At 44.6% G+C, this 25,182-nt stretch overlaps 2 long non-coding RNA genes across 2 annotated transcripts; one reads left to right on the forward strand and one right to left on the reverse strand.

The window, feature by feature from the left end:
• Positions 1–11,929: 11,929 nt before the first annotated feature.
• On the reverse strand, positions 11,930–12,566 carry LOC143814873 (uncharacterized). Its single transcript, XR_013223643.1, has 3 exons — positions 12,478–12,566; positions 12,330–12,392; positions 11,930–12,254 (listed from the first exon to the last, which is right to left on the reverse strand). It is a non-coding gene; the product is annotated as an uncharacterized LOC143814873 (long non-coding RNA).
• Positions 12,567–21,735: 9,169 nt separating this feature from the next.
• Positions 21,736–23,159, forward strand: LOC143814983 (uncharacterized). The gene is made up of 3 exons (XR_013223662.1): positions 21,736–22,037; positions 22,195–22,877; positions 23,058–23,159. It is a non-coding gene; the product is annotated as an uncharacterized LOC143814983 (long non-coding RNA).
• Positions 23,160–25,182: the final 2,023 nt, after the last annotated feature.

Below are 25,182 nucleotides of genomic sequence, written 5' to 3' on the forward strand. Positions count from 1 at the left end.
AGTAGGCCCAAGTGAGCTTTTGCAAAATGTAGTTAATGAAGTGATACCCATTCCAGGTCTCAGTTGGCGAGAAGTTTTCTACATAGAAACACAAACAGCCCCAAGGAAAAAACCTATGGTTAGAATGGGTGAGATACAATGTAAGAGTCCAGAATATCTCTGTAGGATGTATTGCTTGTGCTGCTGCGAATACACATCTCTACACACATGCATTGCTTTTCCCTGATGACCACACCACTGCCTGTGTCATGAATCTGTTGAAAGGTTTGAAGCCCACTGATTGCCCAGGCTACGTCCCACTAATTCATGAGAAACCCAAACTAAAGGTCCCAGGAGAAGTAACCGTATTAGCTGACAATTACACCTGCTATAATTCCCACGACACCACAGGTACACCAGTAGGGATCTTCGAGACCGGTTTCTGCAAGGAGAACAGTTCTCTAGATACTGACTTGCTAATCAAACATACACATTATATGTATGATATTTATTGGTTATGTGGAGATGGTAAGCTCCGTCCTAGGTTGCCTAATGCCTGGACAGGTCAATGCACCCTTGTTAAACTAGCCATGCAGTTCAAGATTTTACCTTGGAATCCAGAGGTACCTGATGAACCTACCAGAAAGAGGAGAAGTCTCAATCAGCTCCACATGAGTTATGAAGAAGATCCACTAGTATATATATTGATGCCATTGGAGTGCCAAGGGGGGTGCCTGACCAGTTTAAAGCCCAGAACTAGATTTATGCCGGCTTTGCTTCTATAGTACCACAGATGCAGATTAATAAAAATGTTGAATGGATCAATTATATATATTACAGAGAACAAAGATTTGTCAATTATAGCTGTGATGCCTTTCAGGATATAGTTGAGGACTTGGGCCCTAACACTTGTATGACCCGTGCTGCAACCCGACCTAAGAGAATTACACTGAATCCTGTCCAGACAAGATCACATGTAGTGATATAAGAAGCTGACACAGGATTGTGGTTGGTGGATAGTGGGGACATTAACTTTTAGGAGTAGGCTGACAGTAATCCTTTTGGGAAGGAGCTGTAGACCAGCATGTCATGTCACTCCCACCACCAGAGAACCAACCACATCAGGTAGGGTAAGACAGATACAGGAGTATTATCCCTGGAGGCCCTCTGACTAGCTAGCTACGCAAAATATTTGGCTGACCCTGAGAACCAACCTTTCTCATTCTACAGACAAATAATGATCATATGATGGACGTATAAGTGCACCTAGGCAGGCCTAGGTAGTTAGTGAGCACAAAAACAGGTGATGTGCTAGGACGCAAATTAAGATTTTCTACAGATGTGACAAAGGAGAGAGTGTAGAGCTATACTTTGGACGGTTACAGCTGAAATGGGAAGACATGGAGTACAGTCCCATAAACCCACTTGATGTTAGAATATTGGTAAATACATTCATTGACGGTATGACCAAAGACTTACGAGATGAAATATAGACAGCCAGACCTGAATGGCGAAATGTAGATCCGAAAGACCTGAAGGTTTCTAAAGAAGTTGAACAAATTAGGACAATAAGACGACGTGTCATGTATGCTGGAGTGGACACATCTTTCTTCTCCAGTTGGTTAGGTGGGATCGAGGGATTCCTTCAATAAGTTTGTTTGGTACTGATTGCCCTCCTTATAGTTGGATCGATAATTCTCTGTTGTGTTATTCCCTTGTATAAAAAGGTTATTGCCAAAGCAACTCCGACTGGCACCTTCCTCAATCAAGAAGTAGATTTACCAGAGTACGATGGTACTGATCCAGGGGAGATCCCTAAGTACATTCCTCTCAAGAGAGTAGACAGAACCCCCCATTCTCAGATGATAAGAGATTTAGTTTAGGGACAGTGGGAGAACTCCATGTGAGGTTAGTGAAGGGTTCAGCTGCCTGGAGGCCTCTCGCTAGGGGAGAGTTTCTGAGGTGTCTGGATGAAGAAATCCACCTCCCCTTTCCCATCACATGGACAGTCTCAAAGGATCTTTCTTTAAGGGAAAAACTTAGTGTTTAGGGGGGATTGTTCAGGTGAAAATATATTTTCTTATATACTTTTGTACTTTTATACTCTTATACTGTGAAACAATAAGTTTTCCCTTGCTAATGCAAATGTAACTGTATTAAAGATGGCTGCCAGTGTTCATTCTTCACTTCAGTTTAGAATCTGAAGGGTTAAGTTTCATTTCTCCTGAAAAGATAACTCAGGAATGTGAAGAAAGAAGTAACCACCGGGAGACGTTCTGACGAATCGGAGAGAGACTGGACACTAGATGTATACTGCATAAACCCCGCCTATTGCATTCCTTTTTAGTACTGTGTATTGGAAAATAAAGTTGAGTTGCTATGACCGTGGCTGACACATATAGTCACATGAGCATGCACTGAGATTGAACCAGCTACCTGTCTGACTCATTCTTACCCGGTACCACATGCTTATAGTTTAATTTGGAATGACTGGTGAATGAGGGTATATTGTCGTTATGACCCCGACACTTTTAATCCCCCACATCGTGCAGTCCCCTTTACCCCCTGCCATCCTTTGCGGTTCCTTTTAACCCCCACATCATGTGCAGTCCCCCTTTAACCCCCACACATCATCATGTGCAGTCCCCTTTAACCCCCCGTGTCATCCTTTGCAGTTCCTTTTAACCACCACATCATGTGCAGTCCCCCTTTAACCCCCCCTACATCATCATGTGCAGTCCACCTTTAACCCCCCTCTCCACATCATCATGTGCCGTCCTCCTTTAACCCCCCGCATCATGTGCAGTCCCCCCTCCCCACATCATCATGTGCAGTCACCCTTTATCCCCCCGCATCATGTGCAGTCCCCTTTACCCCATGTCATCCTTTGCAGTTCCTTTTAACCCCCTCATCATACGCCGTGTCCCTTTAACCCCCCTTCCCACATCATCATGTGCAGTCCCCCTTTATCCCCCCGCATCATGTGCAGTCCCCCTTTAACCCCCCTCTCCCCACATCATGTGCAGTCCCCCTTACTCCTTCCCCCGTCATCATGTGCAATTCCTCCTTCCCCCTCATTCATTTAATTCATTTTGTACAGGAAAAAAAAAAAGCTTTGTATACTTACCACAGTCGCTCCCCAGCAGCGCGGCTCTTCTTCCAGCGTCCGGTCCGGTAAATGTCAAGTGTCCTGTGCACGCCGCGGTTGGGCTTTTCAAACTTCTGCACATGCCCCAGTGTGCGCTCTTTTGCTTGTCTGCACTGATGAGGGCCACGCTCACCAGCTGACGCGGGCCGCCGAGCCTGACTTAAAGGGAACCTGTCAGTAGGATTGTGCACAGTAACCTACGGACAATGTCAGGTCAGCGCCGTTACACTGATTAAAATGATACCTTGGTTGATGAAATCCATCTTGTGGTTATTTAATCTTTATTTTCAGTTTTCGGATAATGATATAATATTCTCATGCTCTGGGGTGGCCTGTGGGGGTGGTCTTCATGTGGTGCTCGGATTAGATATTCATGTGTATGGCTTCTGACATGTCTGTGATCCCTCTGATCTGCCCCCTAGTTTACATAATGAATTTTATATATATATGAAAGCAGGTTGCGGGATGCAGTGACAGACAGAAGGCAGAGCAAGGGTTAACAAGTTTAAGAGTTTTAATTTAACGGGGTTAAATCCTCGCAGGGAGATGAAGGGTTAAACAGGAGAATGGCAGTCCAATTGGGAAGCATATGAAAGGTTAATAAACAAAGTAACGGTAGTTCTGTTGTGCACTTATGGTGTCGGGAGTTGTTCAGAGTGCAGGTACCACTTCGGGGTTGGTAGCGCCACAATGGCTGGCCGCTGTGTTTGTCCCAGGAAATTCAGTGGGTAACGGCGGTCCGTCTTCTGGTGGCAGTGGTCAGTCTCCGGCACCTTCCGCTGAGCCCCTAGTCCATGAACATATGCGGGCAGAGCAATCAAGACCGCAGCACAATCGGGGTCCCCCGTGGGCGGGAAGATATATCCTGGTAAGGGGGCTGCAAACTTCTATCCTGTACCCGATTCTCTCTTTGCGGCATGTGCGCTGTACTCGGTCACAATGCGCACAGCACCTTGCTCGTTGGCAATTACCGGGCGCACTGCGCTTCTCTCTGCAATCCCCGCTAGTCATGGCGGGGGTACACAGACGCAGGCCGGCGCAGTCCTGGTGCTCGAGGGATGGAGCACTTCTCTCCCTGGGCTGTGCGCTGCCTGTTCACAGCAAGACTGCCCACTTCCGCTCGCACTGTGGCTTTTGCCACTTAGCCACGCCCCCTGTTTCCGAGTGCAAAGGTCTGTCCGGTTTCTTCCGTCAAGGTTATTCATTCGCTGATTGGTCTCGCCAGCTGCCTGTCATGGCTGCCGCGACCAATCAGCGATGGGCACAGTCCAATTGGTCCCTCCCTAATTTCCTGCAGTCAGTGCCGGCCGGCCGCTCCATACTCCCCGCAGTCACAGCTCACACAGGGTTAATGCCAGCGGTAACGGACCGTGTAATGCCGCGGGTAATTCACTCCGTTACCGCCGCTATTAACCCTGTGTGACCAAGTTTTTACTATTGACGCTGCCTATGCAGCGTCAATAGTAAAAGGATCTAATGTTAAAAATAATTTAAAAAAAATAAATTCTTTATATACTCACCTTCCGCTGCCTTTCCCGCTCCTCGCCACCCTGTGCAAGCGGCAGGTTCCGGTACCAATTATCGTATGGCTGAAGGACCTGCCATCACAGGCCCTGCGCGCCAATATACCCGATTCTAACGCATCGGGTATTCTAGAATATTCATGTCCACATAGTATATTGCCCAGCCCACGTAGCATATTGGTCAGACACGTAGTATATAGCCCAGCCACGTAGTATATAGCCCAGCCATGTAGTATCTTGCCCAGTGACGTAGTATACAGCACAGAGCCACGTAGTATATTGCCCAGTGACGTAGTATACAGCACAGAGCCACGTAGTATATTGCCCAGCCACGTATGTTCCAGATAAAAAATAAACATACTCCCCTTCCGATCCGAGGGCCCCTTGTAGTTCTAACATACTCATCATACTTGTAGTTCTGTCGCCTGTGCGCGGTACAGACGGCAGCTTCCGGTCCCAGGGTGTGATGACGTCGCGGTCACATGACAGTGACATCATGGCAGGTCCTTCTGCCATACGATAACTGGTACCGGAACCTGCCGCTTGCACAGAGCGGTTACCGGAGGGTGGCGAGGAGCGGGAAAGGCAGCGGAAGGTGAGTATATAATGTTTTGGGGGTTTTTTAAATTATTTTTAACATTAGATCCTTTTACTATTGACGCTGCATAGGCAGCGTCAATAGTAAAAACTTGGTCACACAGGGATAATATCGGCGGTAACAGAGTGAATTACCCGCGGCATTATGTGGTCTGTTACCGCTGGCATTAACCCTGTGTGAGCCGTGACTGCGGGGAGTATGGAGCGACCGGCACTGACTGCAGGGGAGTAGGGAGGGACTAATTGGACCGTGCCCGTCACTGATTGGTCGCGGCAGCCATGACAGGCAGCTGGCGAGACCAATCAGCGAATGAATAACCATGACGGAAGTTGCCGACAGAAGGACAGACAGAAAGACGGAAGTACCCCTCAGACAAAAAAAAAAAATAAATAAAATATATATATATATATATATATATATATATATATATATATATATATATATATATATATATATATACACTCACCGGCCACTTTATTAGGTACACCATGCTAGTAACGGGTTGGACCCCTTTTGCCTTCAGAACTGCCTCAATTCTTCGTGGCATAGATTCAACAAGGTGCTGGAAGCATTCCTCAGAGATTTTGGTCCATATTGACATGATGGCATCACACAGTTGCCGCAGATTTGTCGGCTGCACATCCCAAAGATGCTCCATACAAGGCAGGATGGATCCATGCTTTCATGTTGTTTACGCCAAATTCTGACCCTACCATCCGAATGTCGCAGCAGAAATCGAGACTCATCAGACCAAGCAACGTTTTTCCAATCTTCTACTGTCCAATTTCGATGAGCTTGTGCAAATTGTAGCCTCAGTTTCCTGTTCTTAGCTGAAAGGAGTGGTACCCGGTGTGGTCTTCTGCTGCTGTAGCCCATCTGCCTCAAAGTTCGACGCACTGTGCGTTCAGAGATGCTCTTAGGCCTACCTTGGTTGTAACGGGTGGCGATTTGAGTCACTGTTGCCTTTCTATCAGCTCGAACCAGTCTGCCCATTCTCCTCTGACCTCTGGCATCAACAAGGCATTTCCGCCCACAGAACTGCCGCTCACTGGATTTTTTTTCTTTTTCGGGCCATTCTCTGTAAACCCTAGAGATGGTTGTGCGTGAAAATCCCAGTAGATCAGCAGTTTCTGAAATACTCAGACCAGCCCTTCTGGCACCAACAACCATGCCACGTTCAAAGGCACTCAAATCACCTTTCTTCCCCATACTGATGCTCGGTTTGAACTGCAGGAGATTGTCTTGACCATGTCTACATGCCTAAATGCACTGAGTTGCCGCCATGTGATTGGCTGATTAGAAATTAAGTGTTAACAAGAAGTTGGACAGGTGTACCTAATAAAGTGGCCAGTGAGTGTATGTATATATATATATATATATATATATATATATATATATATATATTTTGAAGAAAAAAAACCCTTTCTGCAGGCAGGCACCAGCACCTGCAATACAGCATAATCGCATATGTAATTCATTTCTTTGCTATTGGCTTTAAATTCTTTAAAAAAAAAAATCAGTTTGAAAATGGAGCTCCAGTGCGGCAGACATTATTACAGGATGGGGGCAAGGACAGGGTACATTACTTCGGGAACAGGAATTATTAGAGGATGGGGGCAGGATGAAGGACATTATTTCAAAAAGAGGCTAGGACTGAACATTGTTACAGGAAGAGGGCCAGGACAGGGGACATTAATACAGGATCGGGGCCAGGACGGGGGACAGTATTACACGGACAGAGGCTAGTATGGGGGATATTATTACAAGATAGGGGCCAGACTGAAGGACATTATTACAGAGACCCATTCATTTGACCAATAGTGATGAGCAAACGTGCTCAGATAACATGTTATCCGAGCACACTTTGGTGTTCAGGAAAGAGAGGCAAATGCCCCCCCCCCCCCCCCCCCGGGCCGCTACCCCATCAGCTGTGCAGGGCCGGCCGTCTGATGGCTGCGCACAGCAAACTGCGCGTGGCCTTGTCTGCTGTGCTGTGATGCGGTCGGCAGTAGACACATCCACGCGCATCATTCTGTCTCATAAGCTGCAGACCGCGGCTTGTGAGACCTCAGCGTGCTCATGCAGGGGGCGCGATTACGGCATTGTCTCGCGCCGCTCTACAGGCTAGAAGAGAAGACGGAGGCTACGGTGCCAGGAATCTCGATGAGGTGAGTATAAACTTCATTATTTGTTATATGAACAGGCTGTGGGGTCATCCTACTTTATATATGGGGGCTGGGGCCATCATACTTTATATATGGCGGGACTGGGCCATCATACTATATAAATGAGGTCTGGAGCCATCGTACTTTGTATAGGGGGGGGAACTGGGGCCATCATACTGTAATACTGTGTATATGGGGGCCGGGGCCATCATACTTTAGATATGGAGGAACTGGAGCCATCATTCTATGTATATGGAGGAACTGGGGCCATCATTCTATGTATATTGGGAGAACTAGGGCCATCATACTATATATGAGGGAACTGAGACTATTATACTATATAGAGAGAGAGAACTGGGGCCATCATGCTATATGTATATATGGGGAGAAATACACATGAGATGCTTAGCACAAAATTTGGCCAAATAATGTGAGCCCATCCACCATCGTCAAGGTAATCTCATGCATCGGATGGGTCCCTGACCTAACTGCCCAGTGTGAACACTTACCTATGGCTATACTATATTTACGGGGCAGTGGGGACATCACATTGTATATAGGGGCTATGTAGCCATTTTACTATATGGGAAGCAATGAGGTCCTCAATATATAATAAAGGGCTTTGGGGACCACCATATTGTGTATTGGGGGCTGTAAGACCATCATTCTATATATGCAGAGCTGTGTGGACATTCAGGACATTATTTGTTATAAATGGGTGTCTTCAAAAGGAGATTTGTAGTTAAATTTCCGCGCTGCCGCTAAGATGAATTTCAGGAGAGTATAGTTGATTCACAGTGGTTTTATTCAACGCGTTTCAGGGGTCTCATGCCCCCCTTCATCAGGAAATACCAGGTGGTATTTCCTGATGAAGGGGGCATGAGACCCCTGAAACGCGTTGAATAAAACCACTGTGAATCAACTATACTCTCCTGAAATTCATCTTAGCGGCAGCGCGGAAATTTAACTACAAATCTCCTTTTGAAGACATTAATTTCTCTGGTCGGTGAAGACCTGTGGATCTGCAGCAGCCGCTATCTATATGCTCTAATCTCATCCTAACCAGGTGAGCAAATTTGGTGCATATTCTCCTCTATGTAACGTGGATAAGACCCTATTGCGCTTTTTGTCTCCCCATTGTTTTGCAATTGTTATAAATGGGGACATTAATAGTTTTGATAGGGGCACTAAGGTTCCAGTATTTATTTTTTCGGGGTGGGGACATTGTTAACTTTAAATGGACTCTCAAGGGTATTTGTTGCTGGAAGGGGGCATATGGGATATATCCTTCAAAGGAGCATGCAGGCCTTTGCATATTGGGGGTATTAATACTCTCTATGGGATACTTTAATTTTTGGGGGAAGTAATCTTAGCAATGACAGTTTTTTTAAATATTGGGGTCAGTATTCTATGCCTCAGGTGCATGCAGAGTGGGGAGTTTTTGTAGGTTGGGAATAGATGGAGACATCACTAGAAATGTGAGAAGTCAAATATGTTTTTGTTGTAATCTGCGCAGACAAGTTGTGGCTGGAGAAGTGGTAATGGAGGTCTGGGCGAGATGGAAAAGATGGGAAAAGTGAGCGACCCAAATCAGAAAGATCATCAGCTGTAAGTTACTATATATAACTGTACTGTACTCACGGGTATGTTCTGGGGGAGTGGTATCTACCAATATACGGTTACAGTAAGGTGGGAATATTGCTCTTTTTAGTAGTCTTTCTTTTTTTTCCTTTAGTAACAGCTAAATTTGTTTCAGTCATTATGTAGTAGAAGGCGTATGGTGGTGTCATTGGTGTCTGGTCATATTATGTTATATTATGTATTCGCTGTGTAGTGGTGATGGTGGAGGACATTGAGTAGTTTTATTGTTTTGGTCTTTTATAGTAGTAATTTTGATAATATTGTTATTTGCATTGTGTGTTTTTGGTTAGCAACAGTGGTACACTGTAATTATATATGTATAGATGCTCTTTTAAATGGCTATAGGGGGGTTAGATGGGGAGACATGCACTTTGGGGCTTGGACCCCTGATTTTTTAGAACCCTAGCAATGTCCCTACCGTACTGTGTGTTTACTTGTCAGTGATTATAGAGATATATTTGTTTGTAAGTAAGCTCAGTTATGGTGCCGTATCTAAGCAGTAAGCTTTGGTTCTGCTCCCTTATCACTGTAGTAAGCTCGGTTTTGCTGCCATATCTCTGTAGTAAGCTCGGTTCTGCTCCCATGTCTCTGTAGTAAGCTCGGTTCTGCTCCCATGTCTCTGTAGTAAGCTCAGTTCTGCTCCCATGTCTCTGTAGTAAGCTCGGTTCTGCTCGCATATCTTTGTAGTAGTAAAGGCCCCGTCACACTTAGCGACACTAAAGCGATCCCGACAACGATACGACCTGTCCGGGATCGTTGCTGCGTCGCTATGAGGTCGCTGGTGAGATGTCAAACAGTGAGATCTTCCCAACGACGCAGCAGCGATGCGGCGATCTGTAGCGACCTGTACAACGATGTCGTTGGTCGTTGTGACCCTGTCACATGGCTGCTATTATGACGATACAGACCTCGATGAGGGACGTCCTGTGTGACGTTGTAGTCACACAGGCGTGCATTTGCGTTGCCTTTTCCGCGCCCATTCAGTTCCGATTGGTGGTCGCTACTGCGTTCTGATTGGTTGGCGGCCTTGCCATGAGGCGACACGATAGCCTTTCCGTCCTTTGTTCCTGAGCGCGTGGTGGTTTGCAGATCGTTGTAGAGTTCTCCGGCCTGCGACTCCTCTTCGATTCTATTCTTCAACGGTTCTTCTGAGATCTATACTTTGTGCACGGTAGGTATCGTTTGGGGTCTCAAATGCATTTCCATTTTCCTTAATTTATTATAGGGCACCTACTAATTATCTGCTATCTTTGCTCTGGAAGGAGGGAGGGCTTGGCTGCTATCTGTGTACATATACTTTTGCACATGGAGCCATTTTAGGTAGTCTCGTGGGCACACAGTAGTGTGGCTCAAACTTAACTCTTTTTAAAATGTTGTTTAAAATGTTCCATATATGCTCACTGTATGCTATTCTTTCTTTCTTTCAGATGTCTTACAATACCGAGGAATTTGTATGGGAATTAATTGAGATGTATCGGTCCTTGCCCTGCCTTTGGCAGATTAAATCTGCTGACTACAGTAACAGAAATAAAAAAAGGGAGGCATATGGCTAACTTGTTACTTTTTTAAGCAGCATAACCCCTGCGAGAAGGTGGATGAGAGCGTTGTCCGGAAAAAGATCCAGGGTCTACGCACAGTTTATAAAAAGGAGCTGAACAAGGTGGTGAAGTCAATGAAGTCTGGTGCTGCCACAGATGAGGTTTATGTGCCCTCGTTATGGTACTATGACTTGCTTGGCTTCACCCGTGACCAGGAGCTGCCACGCACAATGGCATCTTCAATGCGGCAGACCCTGGATCAAGACCCTGTGATCCCGACTGACACCCCTGTTGGAGATGTAAGTACCTTCTTTGCTTGCTTCCCTGTAAAAGGCATTAAAACTTGGTCTCTCATGCCATAGTAGAATAGAAAATAGTAACTTAAGTTTTTCCCTCTTTTATTATGCTGCATTTTCTAAAAGTTATCCCTTCCACTTCAGATAAGTACAATCCTTTACTTTTTTGCCCCACTCAGTGCTCATACCGTTGAATGACAAATCCTATCCTGTACTACTAGTTCCTCCCCTTAATTCTTAATTTTCTAATTTTCTGTTCCTGCAGCAAGATCGGCATGATGATCTGTCCACCCCAACAAGTGATGACATGCTGGGTGATGAACCGAGCCTGGCGGAGGCTACTGAGGGGTCGAGTGAAGACCCTGCACCCTCAACCCCCAACTCAGCTTCTGTACCACGGCGGATAAACAATTGTCGTAGAAGAAAGGACACCTTGTCGCCATCAACAGAGCTAGTCAGTTTGGCAAAGCAGATGTTAAGCCAGCAGAGCAACACTACCGTGGACAGCTTTGCCAACTTTGCCACTGATCGGCTAGGGAAGCTGGAAGACACACAAAGGATCCACGCCGAAAGGGTCATTTTTGAAACTTTAAGCAAAGCGGCAGGTGGTCAACTGGATGAAACGTCAAGTGTGCACAGTTGGATGGAACGTGATCCTTGTTCACGGCAGCCAATGACACAAACGCCTGAGGCAATGCGTGGCACACCAGCACACCGTCGAATTATATCTCATCCAAACCTGCCGCTTGCCCCTCCACCACAATATCCCAGGTTTTCCCATTCTTTCCTTGGACAATTATCTTCTCCGCCCAGCCAAGGATTTTTGAATGCTGAAAACCAGTATGAAGAACTTTAGTGCCATTTAACATTTAGGGTTTAAGTATAATTGTTAAATAGTTAAGTTATTGTTAATGAAAGAGTTAATTTAAAATGTTTATTTATGTTAATATTTGTTATAAATAAAAATCTTTTGTTGATTTAAACTTGCAGCCTGCTTTACTGAATTCAGCATATAGTTATTTGCAGGTCTAGTAGGCGGGGTAATGGGCTGGGTGCATGTATACAGATGCATACATATAATGAGTGTGAGTGATGAAACATGTTAGTTGTTTTTAACAAAGCGTACACATCAGTGGATATAAACTGTAATTTTGTTTTATAACAAAAATAAAGATAACAACAACAAAAAACTTAAATATAACAAAAACAACAACACCAAAAAAAAATTAATGGCTGCCGCTCTGCTGTTGTGCAGCCACAAAACTTGCCAGCATCACTCCGTGCTGTTTGACTTGCTCAGTCAGTGTCCGCTGTGCCGCCATCATCCTCCTGTGTGAAGCCAGGAGGTCCTCTAATGTAGGGATTTCTATGGAGGGAATGGTAAAACTTATTTTGTACATGCATCTAACTATCAGGTACGTGTTTGTTATTTAACACTTACGGTTTCCAGGTAAATCGGGTGATGACGAGCTAAGGGACCACCCGGATCCTCTGGCATCACCGGCTAGGGAAAGATACAACACTTCATAGTACACGACAGTCCTATCCTTTACAAGTTGTATGGGCCTTTTTTTAAGTGCAAGAATTACCGGGAGACAAGGCTTCACCCATATCACGGAGTGATGCTGGCGAGTCTGTTGGTGACGAGCCTGTAGGTGACTCCGGCTGGGGCTCCGGGTCTGCAGGTGCTGGAGAAAAAATAAATTATTACATTATTACATACCTGAGGTGCTGCACTGTAATTACTGTTGTAACTAATGTGCCGCCATATACAGGGCCGTATTTTGGGTCATATGATCAGGGGCCTCATTGTATGCAGGACTGTGCAGTGCTGGTTGTCATGGTGATGGATGAGGGTTCGTTTATGTGTGGGGTAAGGAGGGGTTTACAGTGTGGATGGAGCAGAGCCGCATGTGTACGAGGTGTGCGGAGCGGAGCCGGATGTGTACGAGCTGTACGGAGATGACTGGCATGTGTGCGAGGTGTAAGGAGTGGAGCCGCGTGGGTGCGAAGCGGAGTTGTGTGTGTGTGTGTGTGTGTGTGTGTGTGTGTGTGTGTGTGTGTGTGTGTGTATGTACACACACGGGTGTACGTAGCGGAGCCGGGTGTGTACGAGGTGCACTGACAGCGTAGCCGGGTGTGTACGAGGAGCACAGAGCGGAGCCGGGTGTGTACGAGGAGCACTGAGAGCGTAGCCGGGTGTGTACGAGGCGTGCGGAGATGACTGCCATGTGTGCGAGGTGTAAGGAGTGGAGCCGCGTGGGTGCGAAGCGTAGTCGTGTGTGTGTGTACGGTGTACGTAGCGGAGCCGGGTGTGTACGAGGAGCACTGAGCGGAGCCGGGTGTGTACGAGGCGTGCGGAGCCGAGCCGGGTGTGTGCGGAGCGGACCGGCATGTGTGCAGAGCCACATGCGTGTGTGTGTACGGAGCAGAGCTTATGTGCTGCCATTATACAAGATGGAGCACTGTGTGGTGTATACGTATATGTGTGTATACTGTCCCCCCTGAGCAGTGTATCTGTGATACATATACATGTCCCCGCCTTTGTAATAACGTCCCCTGTCCTGTATTAACGTTTCCAGTCCAGTAATCGCATCCCCCGTCCTGTAATGACATATCTTGCCTGTAGTAATGGTCTGTCTTGTAAGTACATGAGGCCGAGTCCCTTCCTCTGGAAGTCTGCAGTGGCAGAAGTGGGACAAATGTTTTTTTTTGTGTATAGAAAACAGTATAGAAAGCTTTATAGTTTAGTTTATGGTCAGGGAGGGATGGTGATGAGCAAGGAAGGTGCAGGGAAAGGTAGTGATGGCTACTTGTGGACATGTGCGGCACTTGCAGTTTTGCACTTGCGTTGAGACAAAAAAACACTGCTAGCAGCGTTTTTTTTTTCTGCTGTTGCAAGAACCGCAAGTGCTGCACATGTCCACAAGTCCCATAGGGAATGAATGAGGCCAAATGCAGTGTTGTCGTAACTGATCTGTTACACGACAGATGAGGAAAAACTGTTGGATCTGCCATGAATGTCAAAAAACAGTGGTGTGAAAGTAGCCCAAGTCACTGCTGACAGTCTCTGCATACTCATCAATGGGGGAGGCAGCACGAAAAGTGCCGAGGGCAGCAGAAACTCCAAATACGGCTCTGGCCATATCTTATGCTAACCTATCTTAACACCACTCACCACGATGGGGCAGGCTCTGTGACCGGATGCTGGCGATGCGCTCACTGGATCTGTACTGCAGATCCGCCAGCTTCTTCCGGATCTGGGTACTGGAGCGCTGCACCCCAAATCTCTGGGCTAGGCCCCGACTGATCCTCCGCAGCACAGCCTGCTTGTGGAGGACTGGATGTTCCGGGTGCTCATGACACCCATAATCCCTGGCATCTACCTCTGTAACTAAGTAGCGCACTTCTGCGTCGCCCCATGGTGTTGCTCGTCTCCTGGCCGCCATTTTGCCGCCTCTAGTTACAAGCTAGGCCGCAGCAATGTCCTTTAACCCGCCCACAACGCATCAACGCCGTAAACCACGCCTACGACGCATCAATGTCACCGGCGGGTTATTATAGGACGCTACTGCGTGCGCGAAGGAAGCGGCCTGAATTATAATCTCCAGGTCAGACCGAAGACGCTACTGCGTTCTAAAAGTGACGCATTATCAATACAGCGTCTCCGGTTGCACAGAAAGACTGGAGTGTTGGTGGTTTAATGTATGGATATGTATTTATGTTTAGATAGGTATTTATATTCGTATGTCTGTGAGTATGTATGTGTATATGTAGGTATCTGTGTAGATTTCTATGTTGGTGTATATGGATGTATCTGTATACATAGGAATACACGTATGTATATACGGGCCCTTACTACTGTTTTGAGGAATGCACACGGCTGGTTGGTGCAGACAACGCCGTAATAAGCATGAGCATCCCCCTAATGCGTCTGCTGATGCAAAGTTTGACGCACATAAAGGAACAGGCGTCTGCAGCCGAGGACGAGGGAAGCCTTTATGTCAGTCTGCCATTGTCTGCTCAGGGAAGTCTACAGGACGAGGTGGCGGACGAAGAGGAGGAGGACGGCCGGGTTCAGGGTTTTAGAGGGAGACAAGTGACGTTGATTTGCCAGCAAGTGCTCCTCAACCCAGCATATGCACTGAGTTGACAACTGGAAAAATTGGCCCACATGCCGGATTATGCCTTGTGTATCCTCAAAAGGGGCCGGTGATGGTTCTCACACGAGCTGCAGGGGGCAACAGGGCAGAGGTGTTTGTGCACAAATCTGAAGTGGCGTAGGACAGAGGGGTTTTCTGACCAGGTTGTGGAGTGATTTCGCAATGACCGCAGACATGACAAGTACTGCTGCATCAATTCAAAGTCACAGGAGACAGCATTTGTCCAGTATGGTTACTAACTATTTTTCCTCCATTACCGATGTTCTCCCACAAGCGTCATTCCCCTTTGATTCCTGGGCATCCAAAATAGACACCTGCCCTTAATTGGCCGAATATGCATTGCATGTACCCATGCCACCTAATGGAAGCTGCATATAGCCTATGTTATTATTTTAGGCCAGAGGAAGTCCTCCGCTCACCACACCAATGCTGCCTGAGTACCCCTGCCACCTAATGGTGGATTAGAGCCTATTTTATTATTTTAGGCCTAGGAAGTCTGTCTGCGGTCCTCCTGTGTAGATTTCGATGTAAGTGTATATGGATGTATCTGTATACATATGAGTACACGTATGTATATACGGGCCCTTACTACTGAAAGAATGAGAAACAAAGCTTTTGCAAAGTAAAACACACAGTTTATTAGACAAATCAGTACAATAATTAAAACAGTGTATAAATGTCAGTAGTAGCCCACTATAAGTTCTGATACTGCCAAGTAACAGCACCAGGACCGTTAAAATATTGGCAGTAGTTGTCTCGGCAGGTCTTCGCATCGTGGGTGTTTCTGCCAGGTCCCAATGGTTGAAGGCCTGCAATTGCGGGATCGTTTGCGCGCCATTCACCGAGCTGCACTTCCCCATTTACTAGGCCCACATAGTCCATGAAGCCAGGTGGACTGTACGCCAAAGCATCGCGACGGCGAAGGAAGTTGTGAAGCACACAACAAGCCAAAACAACGGAGTCTATCGATTCAAGCTTCATGTTAATAGGCGTGTGGAAAACTCTGAAGCGATTAGCCATGATACCGAATGCATTTTCTACAACCCGACGTGCCCTTGACAAGCGGTAATTGAAAATTCTTCGTTCCTCTGTTAGACTTTTTTGGGGGAACGGTTTGATAAGATTGGGATGAAGCGGGAAGGCCTCATCACCGACAAAAACAAAATTAAGGTTGCCTCTAGTCTCAGAGTTGGGAGGCAAGTGAAGGTCACAGTTGTTCAAACGCTCTCCAAAGAGTGTGTGCTCTAAAACACCACCATCGGAAACCCTTCCGTTCATGCCAACATCTACATTTATAAATTCGTAATTCGCGTTTACAAGGGCCATCAGGATGATGCTGAAATAGCCCTTATAATTATAAAAATAGGATCCGCTGTTCGGTGGTTGAGTGATCCGGACATGTTTCCCGTCCAAAGCCCCACCACAGTTAGGGAACTGCCAAAGCTGCTCAAAATCGGAGGCAATGTTTTTCCATTCCTCCTCTGTGTTGGGAAACTGCATGTAGCTACGTAGACTGTGGAGAATCGCATTACATGTCTCTGGAATTAGAACGCTGAGCAGGGTCCTTGAAATGGCTGAAGAAAAATGCAAGTCTTGTAGCGAGCGCCCGGTGGCCAGGAATCGCAGCGTGACTGCCAATCTTTCATCTGCCGGGATGGCAGCACGCATCGCTGTATCCTTCCGTTGAATCAGTGGAGTAATTCTTTCCAGTAAATGTTTGAAGGATTCCTCAGACATCCGCAGATAGTTGCGGAAATCATGAGGATTCTTATCCTGAAGCTCTCTTACAAGTTGCATGTGGGACAAATCAGACCTCTTCTGCAGCCACTCTCTGGTCCACATGCGACGCTTTCATTTGGAACGCCTCTCTAGCATCCATGCCTTATCTTGACGCCGAGCTTCCTCAACCAGCAATGCAGCAAACACAACAGCACACTGCGCATTGTTCATGATGCTGCAAACTGAAACACATAAAATAAAAAGATGAGAAAGTTATTAAAAAATAAATAAATAAATAAATAAATAAAAAAGTAAATGCACTCCATTCCGTTACCATGCATGACAGAAAACATGCTGTATGGGTGTGCACGCACAAGACCCCCTAAAATAGCAGCCCGTGTAAAAGTATATGTACACAGATAGCAGCCAAGCCCTCACTCCCTCCCTCCAGAGCAATGATAGCAGGTAATTAGTAGGTGCCCTATAAAAATTTAGGGGAAAATGAAAACGCATTTGAGACCCCAAACGATACCTACCGTGCACAAAGTATAGTTGTCAGAAGAACCGTTGAAGAGAGGAGTAGCAGGCCGGAGAACTCTACAACGATCTGCAAACCACCATGCGGTCAGGAACAAAGGACGGAGGGGCTAATGTGTCGCCTCATAGGCATGGCCGCAAACCAATCAGAACGCAGTAGCGACCACCAATCGGAACTGAATGGGCGCGGAAAAGGCAACGCAAATGCACGCCTATGTGTCGGTGTCTGAGTCGTCAACGAGGTCGTTGGTAAGGTGTCAAACACAGCGATGTGTGTTACCCAGCGGGACCTCAATGATCAAAAAAAGGTCCAGGCCATTCCGACACGATCAGTGATCTCGCAGCAGGGGCCTGATCGCTGGTACGTGTCACACATAGCGAGATCGCTACTGAGGTCGCTGTTGCGTCACAAAACTTGTGACTCAGCAGCGATCTCGCTAGCGATCTCGCTATGTGAGACGGGGGCTTTATAAACACCAAAAAAGTTTCAGTTAAAGATTTGATACATGGAAAAATCCAAATTTTTGTATACGATAGATGATGACAGAGATGCCACGTGTTAATGATGTCTGATGATAAATGTCTTTTCCTTTTTTCCTCAGAGTTTTTCTTTAAAAATCTCCCGAGAAGGTGTCACCATCTGTCTAAGGGAAAAGATCCAGGCCTTCAAAATGCCCGTATAAAATCCAGAGGGTAAGAACTAGGAATAGAGTGACACAAAGACAACTAAAACCATCTGTGCTGCATCATATCATCTTCTTGCAAGCCGGATAAATGGAAATGAAGACCTGACCCCTAAACCAACAACAGGACAAGAAGCTGGTGATCCCACAGAAGCTATTTTCATGTAGATCACTGTGGTTATCTACAGGGATCAAAAGTACCATCAATTTTGCTGTAATGTGATGGGCAATAACAAAGTCAATACAATTGTTGAACACCGCTCATGGTACCAGAATGGCCCTGCAGATGCACTTCTTCTGGAAAATGGACAGAACCAGAAATGACTTCCAATGAGAAGTTAGGAGCACAGCAGGTACCGAACATTAAACCTCTTCAGCTCATTGGGGCATTCTTAAGATTAGGTTTTCTATCATAGTGGCATGGAAATATCTGAAAACTTGCTTTGTCTACTTCAGGAGCTGGCATCGCTTACATCCAGTATAGGTTCATGATCGTTCAGTCTAAGGCATCGGAGAAGAGGTATATCATCTGCCAGAAAATCCTCCTCATTGTTGGATGGATTGTGTGCATTTCGAACACAGTTAATGCAGTATTTTCGGTAAGTTACTAGGTTTTATACAAAGTCTCCAGTAATACTCAGGACCTCAGGTTCAGTATAATATGTACTGTGGTGACTACCTGGAGTCCAGTAAATTACAGTGGGGCGAATCCTGCTCTTATGGGTTCTCAGGTCTGCATGATGACCTTATTGATGAAAGTCATATATTTCTTCTCGTAGGTGAAAATCAATCCTACAGCGCACAGGATCGGCGCAGGAATGGCTTTTTTTCTTCTTGCCATTTACACCATATCTCAATCTGTGTTCCTGTACAAGAGATCCTTCAGTAGTCGGTGCATGTGCCACTTTAGACTGGCAGCAACTTTGCTGACGACTGTTTGTATGCTATTAAGTAGGTATCATTTTATAGATAAGTCAGTATGCTTAGGTGTGTAAGGTGGGCTCCATTGTGTCCATTATTTCATAGGTCAGTCATGATTATAGGAAACACTGTAATAATAGCATTCTGGTACTTTTCTTACAAAAATGTTTAGAATTGAGAGTCCTCAGTGGTTGATACCTTTTAATGGCTAACTGAAAAGATGGTAACAAATTGCAAGCTTTCGAGACTACTCAGGTCTCTTCATCAGGCATAGACTAATACAAATTCTGAAGAATCACATATTTATGCACAACATAGCACAGAACAAAAAAAAAAAAAATCATGGATAAGACAGGTGGCATGAAGCAGAATTACCATGAGTGATAAACAGTTATGTACATAAATGTTGGGCCAGTTCTTAGATAAGGAATGTTTTATTGTCCTGATTGGGGTCTCTGTTGGGATGACCCCTTATAGTCTGAGGGGCAAGTTCCTTAGTTGATGTAAAAAGACATAAATCCATGCGACACATTCATTCCACCACTAAGACAGTCAAAGGTCGTCATCAGTTTATATTCCCAGACTCTTCTGTCTCTCTGTGTTTTGAAGTTACCTTTCAATACAAGTAATTTCATGTCCATAATGCTATGATTTGGGAGACAAAAATGTATTGCCACAGGTAGATCCATTCTTTTTTCTCTTATTGTATGGCGGTGAAAATTCATTCTTGTTCTCAGTTTTTGCCCTGTCTCCCCCACATGCAGACCCCCACTTGGACATTTAGTACAAATAATTAGGTACACCACATTAGATGTGATGCAGCTGAAAGTACCTGGGATCTTGTAGTCCTGATGTGAGTTGGGGATCTTTATCTTGTCCGTGGTCATTATAAATGGACAGGTTTTACATTTTTTCTGATTGCAGGGAATAATAATAATAATAATAATTTTTATTTATATAGCGCCAACATATTCCGCAGCGCTTTACAAATTATAGAGGGGACTTGTACAGACAATAGACATTACAGCATAACAGAAATCACAGTTCAAAACAGATACCAGTAGGAATGAGGGCCCTGCTCGCAAGCTTACAAACTATGAGGAAAAGGGGAGACACGAGAGGTGGATAGTAACAATTGCTTTAGTTATTTGGACCAGCCATAGTGTAAGGCTCAGGTGTTCATGTAAAGCTGCATGAACCAGTTAACTGCCTAAGTATGTAGCAGTAGAGACACAGAGTGCTATTAACTGCATAAAGTGTATGAGAACATGATGCGAGGAACCTGATTATGTTTTTGTTTTTTTTAATGGGCCACACAGGGATGGTTAGGTTAATGCATTGAGGCGGTAGGCCAGTCTGAACAAATGAGTTTTTAGGGCACGCTTAAAACTGGGGGGATTGGGGATTAGTCGTATTAACCTAGGTAATGCATTCCAAAGAATCGGCGCAGCACGTGTAAAGTCTTGGAGATGGGAGTGGGAGGTTCTGCAGCTGTTGGAGAGGACAGGGAGCTCTTGACAATGATGCTTCTTAGATTTGGGGGCTGTCTAAAACACAGTAGTTGGGTGTCTGGAAAAATGGATCGTAAGCGGGCATCTTTTTGTAGCAAAGGTTGTAATTTCCGTGCAGCTCCCCTTAGCACCTCCAGATTTGGATTGTAGGTAACTACTAGAGGCACCCGGTTATTTTCTTCTTTAGCTTTGTAATATAGCAGGTGATTCCTTGATATTCTGGTGGCTCTTGTAATCTGGTTGTCAATTGTTCTTGGATGGTAGCCCTGATTCAAAAAGGTCTTTCTGAGGCGACCAAGGTGTTCATCCCTGTCCATTTGGTTGGAACATATACGATTGTATCTGATGGCTTGGCTGTAGACATTGGAGTTTTTTATGTGTTTTGGATGGAAACTGTCCCATTTAAGGTATGTTGGACGGTCGATTGGCTTCTGATACAGGGATGTCTCTATTTTATTGTTCTGCAGCTTAATGATGGTGTCCAAAAAGTTAATTTCAGTACAGGAGTAGTTGAGTGTCAAGTTGATGGTAGGGTGAAATTGATTAAACTGTTCATGGAACATCTTTAGCTGTGGTTCAGACTCTGTCCAGATGATTAAAATGTCATCAATGTAGCGGTAGTACGCCAGAGGCCTGATGGGACATGAGGACAAAAAGTCGCTTTCAAGCTTGGCCATGAAAAGATTTGCATACTGTGGGGCCATTTTACTTCCCATTGCTGTGCCAGTCTCCTATAGATAGATCTTCTTGTCAAATTCAAAGTAATTGTGGGTGAGGATGAATTTTATAAGTTTCACCACAGAATTTGCATCAGTCCCTGTGTTTTCCAGGAAGAATTTGCAGGCATTTAATCCATCCTGGTGTGGGATATTGGAGTACAAAGATTCCACATCCATGGTGGCCAGGATGGTTCCTTCTGGTAGAGGACATATTGCTGATAATTTATTCAATAGGTCAGTTGTGTCCTGAATGAAGCTGGGTGTGTCCTTTACCAGGGGTTTAAGAACACCCTCTACCCATCCAGATACCTGCTCAGTAAGGGTGCCCACACATTAAATAATTGGTCTTCCTGGATTTCCAGATTTGTGGATTTTGGGAAGCATGTAGAATGTCCCTGTTCTTGGACTTTCTGGTATCAGGTCATTGGCTCTTATGGATTCGTTGGGCAGACAAGATACCAACTTGTTTAGTTCCTTGTAGTACTCCTGTGTAGGATCCGACTCCAATTTTTTGTAGTAGCGTGTGTCCAAAAGTTGTCTGTTTGCTTCCTTCATATAGTCTGATGTGTTCTTTTCTTGTCCTTCCAGCTGCTGCAAGTATGTGCACCTACTTCTACAAATTATGTATTGGCCTCTGTGTGACGGTAAGTTTATTTCACGTTTCACCATCTTGCACAATTCACTAGTGTCCGGTGTAAAGGTAAACCATAAACTCTCGGTGTACAAGTCATCCTACCATCTCATTCCGTGTCAGATGCATTGGTGAGTACAGCCAGAAAATAACTGCCTCTATCCTCTATCTTCTGCAGATTTTCATTAGGACTGGCATGATAGCCTAGTGGATTGGATTCGTCAGCCTCATAATGCACCAACTAACTAACTATACTGATTTCCAGGTGAGTAAATGATGTGAGGGTCTTATAAGCGCCAAAAAAGTTTCAGTTAAAGATTTGTTACATGGAAAAATCCCAATTTTTGTATAAGATAGATGATGACAGAGATGCCACGTGTTAATGATGTCTGATGATAAATGTCTTTTCCTTTTTTCCTCAGAGTTTTTCTTTAAAAATCTCCCGAGAAGGTGTCACCATCTGCCTAAGGGAAAAGATCGAGGCCTTCAAAATGCCCGTATAAAATCCAGAGGGTAAGAACTAGGAATAGAGTGACACAAAGACAACTAAAACCATCTGTGCTGCATCAAATCATCTTCTTGCAAGCCAGATAAATGGAAATGATGACCTGACCCCTAAACCTACAGCAGGACAAGAAGCTGGTGATCCCACAGAAGCCATTTTCATGTAGATCACTGTGGTTATCTACAGGGATCAAAAGTACCATCAATTTTGCTGTAATGTGATGGGCAATAACAAAGTCAATACAATTGTTGAACACCACTCATGGTACCAGAATGGCCCTGCAGATGCACTTCTTCTGGAAAATGGACAGAACCAGAAATGACTTCCAATGAGAAGAAGTTAGGAGCACAGCAGGTACCGAACATTAAACCTCTTCAGCTCATTGGGGCATTCTTAAGATTAGGTTTTCTATCATAGTGGCATGGAAATATCTGAAAACTTGCTTTGTCTACTTCAGGAGCTGGCATCGCTTACATCAAGTATAGGTTCATGATCATTCAGTCTAAGGCATCGGAGAAGAGGTATATCATCTGCCAGAAAATCCTCCTCATCGTTAGATGGATTGTGTGCATTTCGAACACAGTTAATGCTGTATTTTCAGTAAGTTACTAGGTTTTATACAAAGTCTCCAGTAATACTCAGGACCTCAGGTTCAGTATAATATGTACTGTGGTGACTACCTGGAGTCCAGTATATTACAGTGGGGTGAATCCTGCTCTTATGGGTTCTCAGGTCTCCATGATGACCTTATTGATGAAAGTCATATATTTCTTCACGTAGGTGAAAATCAATCCTACAGCGCACAGGATCGGCGCAGGAATGGCTTTTTTTCTTCTTGCCATTTACAACATATCTCAATTTGTGTTCCTGTACAAGAGATCCTTCAGTCGTCGGTGCATGTGCCACTTTAGACTGGCAGCAACTTTGCTGACGACTGTTTGTCTGCTATTAAGTAGGTATCATTTTGTAGATAAGTCAGTGTGTTTAGGTGTGTAAGGTGGGCTCCATTGTGTTCATTATTTCATAGGCCAGTCATGATGATAGGAAACACTATAATAATAGCATTCTGGTACTTTTCTTGTCCTTCCAGCTGCTGCAAGTATGTTCACCTACTTCTACAAATTTTGTATTGGCCTCTGTGTGACGGTAAGTTTATTTCACGTTTCACCATCTTGCACAATTCACTAGTGTCCGGTGTATAGGTAAACCATAAACTCTCGGTTTATAAGTCATCCTACCACCTCATTCCATGTCAGATGCATTGGTGAGTACAGCCAGAAAATAACTGCCTCTATCCTCTATCTTCTGCAGATTTTCATTAGGAATGGCATGATAGCCGAGTGGATAGGATTCGTAGGCCTCATAATGCACCAACTAACTAAGTATACTGATTTCCAGGTGAGTAAATGATGTGAAGGTCTTATAAACGCCAAAAAAGTTTCAGTTAAAGATTTGTTACATAGAAAAAACCCAATTTTTGTATATGATAGATGATGACAGAGATGCCACGTGTTAATGATGTCTGATGATAAATGTCTTTTCCTTGTTTCCTCAGAGTTTGTCTTGAAAGATCTCCTGACAAGGTGTCACAATCTGTCTAAGGGAAAAGATCCAGGCCTTCAAAATGCCCGTATAAAATCCAGAGGGTAAGAACTAGGAATAGAGTGACACAAAGACAACTAAAACCATCTGTGCTGCATCACATCATCTTCTTGCCAGCCGGATAAATGGAAATGAAGACCTGACCCCTAAACCTACAGCAGGACAAGAAGCTGGTGATCCCACAGAAGCTATTTTCATGTAGATCACTGTGGTTATCTACAGGGATCAAAAGTACCTTCAATTTTGCTTTAATGTGATGGGCAATAACAAAGTCAATACAATTGTTGAACACCACTCATGGTACCAGAATGGCCCTGCAGATGCACTTATTCTGGAAAATGGACAGAACCAGAAATGACTTCCAATGAGAAGACGTTAGGAGCACAGCCGGTACCGAACAGTAATGAAATGAATGATCCATCGTGGAAGAGATGGACATCATAACAACAATGTTCCTGGACACAAAGCAGTTCAATGCATCAGTCATTGTAATTACTGTTGTACTGAAGAACATTTAGAATATCTGGAGCCGTCCTACAGGGAGAATAAAAATGGCCTTGATGCCATAATACCCCTGCACAGAACAACATCAACATGCTCAATAGATGGTGCTAAGTGGTATATGCTGCTGGTGATGGTGCTATATGGCTGCGAATGTTTCTTATGTTACCAAAGCCCGAATGCAAAGGCAGGCTGCACAGGTTATAACTCTTCATAATGAATTCATTTGGAATTCCTTTTAAATAAATACACATATATTGTATATATTAAACTTGATTTATTGAAGCAGAAAAGTACAACAAAACATCATTCATATCAAACAAATAGAATATCAATTCAATAGAACAATGAACCATCTAGGCTGATAACAGAAAGCATTTACAATATATAAGGGTAACCTAATACAGCTTTGGCAAAAATTAAGAGACCACTGCACAATGTTCAGTTTGTCTGATTTTTCTCTTTATAGGTATATTTTTTAGTAAAATCTAAATTATTCTTTTAGTCTACAAACTTCTGACAACATGTCTCCGAATTTCCAAGCAATAAATTAAGTTTTTTTTCTGAAAAGGAGAAGTGGTCAAAATTAAAAAACCCAGTGCTTTCAGACCTCAACTAATGCAAAGAAAACAAGTTCATAATCATTTAGAAACAATAATACTAATGTTTTAACTCAGGAAGAGTTCAGAAATCAATATTTTGTGGAATAACCATGATTTTTAATCACAGCTTTTATGCGTCTTGGCATGCTTCCCACCAGTCTTTCACACTGCTTTTGGGTGACTTTATGCCACTCCTGGTA

This window comes from Ranitomeya variabilis, chromosome 1, assembly GCF_051348905.1.
Source record: "Ranitomeya variabilis isolate aRanVar5 chromosome 1, aRanVar5.hap1, whole genome shotgun sequence".
Classification (NCBI taxonomy): Eukaryota; Metazoa; Chordata; class Amphibia; order Anura; family Dendrobatidae; genus Ranitomeya; species Ranitomeya variabilis.